A 2,500-nucleotide genomic window follows, 5' to 3' on the forward strand; every position below is an offset into this window, starting at 1 on the left:
GTTACTGGATACCGAAACGCCAAGAAGGTGGAAAACCATCAAACAGATCTTTTAGTCGTGAAGGATGAAAGTGTAAAAGCAGCAGAAGGAGCCGGCGGAGGAAGAGTCGGATGGACCTGGCTGTTTCACCGCCTCCATCAGCTGACGGAGCTGCCGTCGCTGTCCGGATGAGTTCAACATGACAGCGGGTCAGAGTCTAACTGGACGGGACACATTCAGCTTCCTCCACTGTGTGTGTGTGTGTGTGTGCACGAGGTGCTGACGGATCCTGAACACACACACATTCCACCAATCAGACGCCTCCTCAGAGGGGGCCTCCTGCCAGCACCCGGCAGCTGGGTTCCAGCCTGCGGTGACGGAGCTTTACGGCTCTTCTGGATCCGCTGGGATAAACGCAGCAGCGGCGTTCGTCTGGATATTCTGATGTGTTTGGAATGAATGAAGTTTACTGAGGACTGATGAACCTGATGGTTGTGAACGAAGCCATCCTGACGCTCCCTGGAGGTTCTGAGTGGGTAAAAACATGAAAACCAGACTCCGATGTGTCGCCAGTGAATCTTCAGCGCAGCCTCTCAGGATCCCTGATCGTCCCCGACGCCGTCTGGCCTCTGATCCGCTACTCTTCCTTCTTCGGACGTTAAAACACGAAGCAGCTCCAGCTCGATGAGGGTCTCAGGTTGGAACAGTGCGGGAGTCACTGCAGACCCAAACTGGGAAATTCCTTCTGCTGCTAAAAATATCCAGGCTATAATCCCAGCAGTGGTTCCACAGAGTGCCGTGAGAACCAGACCAAAGTGTTCAGGAGGGTCAGGCGCTCGGCGTTTAGTCGAGAATGAAAGATGACGGCGTCACAAAGGTGCTGCAAAGGTACCACCCAGGTACCACCAAAGCCCCACAGAGGGACCACCAAGGTACCACCAAGGTACCACCAGAGGTACCACCAAGGTACCACCAGAGGTCCCACCGAGGTAGCACCAGAGGTACCACCGAGGTACCACCAGAGGTACCACAGAGGTACCACCAACGTACCACAGAGGGACCACCAGAGGTACCACAGAGGTACCGCCAACGTACCACAGAGGTACCACCAGAGGTACCACCAGAGGTACCACAGGGGTACCACAGAGGTACCACCAGAGGTACCACAGGGGTACCACAGAGGTACCGCCAACGTACCACAGAGGTACCGCAGAGGTACCACCAAGGTACCACAGAGGTACCGCAGAGGTACCACCAAGGTACCACCAAGGTACCACCAGAGGTACCACCAAGGTACCACCAGAGGTCCCACCGAGGTAGCACCAGAGGTACCACCGAGGTACCACCAGAGGTACCACAGAGGTACCGCCAACGTACCACAGAGGTACCGCAGAGGTACCACCAAGGTACCACCAAGGTACCACCAGGAAATTATTTTCTAGAACTAGGAGGGGGGGGGGGGGCCCAAAAGTAACCGAACTAATTCTATTAATAAAAAATACAGTGAAGTTCCAACTTTGGCCGCTAGATGTCGCTACAAGATAATCTCATGCATAACTGTGCCAGGTTTGGTCTTCCCCAGTGATGCGGTCAGCTGACAGTCATTGTTTATGTTGACAGAGTTACACCCCCCTCTTCGATTTTTCAAGATAGCGGATACCCACTGATATGCGCTCTGTCAAAACATTTTGTTTTTTATTGGGAAAAACAGCGGCAGAAACACTCACCATGTTGCAGACATTCTTTAAGAAGGATTCTTAGGGTGTCTGAGTGGTTTGGGCCCTTTAAGAGTAATCAGATTACATCACGAAGACCAGGCACGCAGAGGACAACAATCCACTTCCAGAACAGAGGAAAACGTAACAGAAACTTGAAGAAGACGCCATGATAGATCCACGCAGGACTTTTGATGGCATTGCAGATCTGATGGGAGTGTTGTAGAGATCCAGACAGATGATCCTCAGGTGGTTATTAGAAGCTGGGAGACGAAGGCTCCCGGAAATGGCCTCATCATAGCAGACAGCAGACCACAGGACGCCCCGTTACGCACAGAAATAGCACCAAATGTTGTGCGTAAAGCATATTTTTTTACTAAAACCGTGACCAGCCAGCCTCCCCACCGCCATATTCCCCTGATCTGGCCCCGGGCGACGGCTTTTTGCTGTCAAAGATGAAACAGGAGCGGCAGCGGAAAGGTAAGACAGGCGGGGGAATCGAAGTTCTATCTTATCGGCACAGTTACGCACGGTTACGCCGACTCTTCTGAACAGTGAAAATCTCGGGTGCAGCCTTGTATTCAAGCCAAAGGAGAGGATTTTGAAGGTGACAGTTTCAAATAATTGCGAAAATTAAAAAACAAAAAGTCAGAACCAAAGTCCGGTTTCTTTTGGGCCCCCCCTCGTATAAGAACGTCATGAAATATATGGAGGTTTGTTTGATGCATCAGACATGAGACTCGCTGTAGTGTCTCAAAAAAAGAATGAAGACGCTTGTGTCTGAACCGGGGACACTGCAGAGAGAC

At 51.6% G+C, this 2,500-nt stretch overlaps 1 protein-coding gene across 11 annotated transcripts in view; it reads right to left on the reverse strand.

Moving 5' to 3' along the window:
* Positions 1 to 2,500, reverse strand: part of ppfibp2b (PPFIA binding protein 2b) — a 156,716-nt gene that overhangs the window by 22,688 nt on the left and 131,528 nt on the right. The gene's annotated exons all lie outside the window — the stretch shown is intronic.

This window comes from Salarias fasciatus, chromosome 7 (genome assembly GCF_902148845.1).
Source record: "Salarias fasciatus chromosome 7, fSalaFa1.1, whole genome shotgun sequence".
In the NCBI taxonomy this organism is placed as follows: domain Eukaryota; kingdom Metazoa; phylum Chordata; class Actinopteri; order Blenniiformes; family Blenniidae; genus Salarias; species Salarias fasciatus.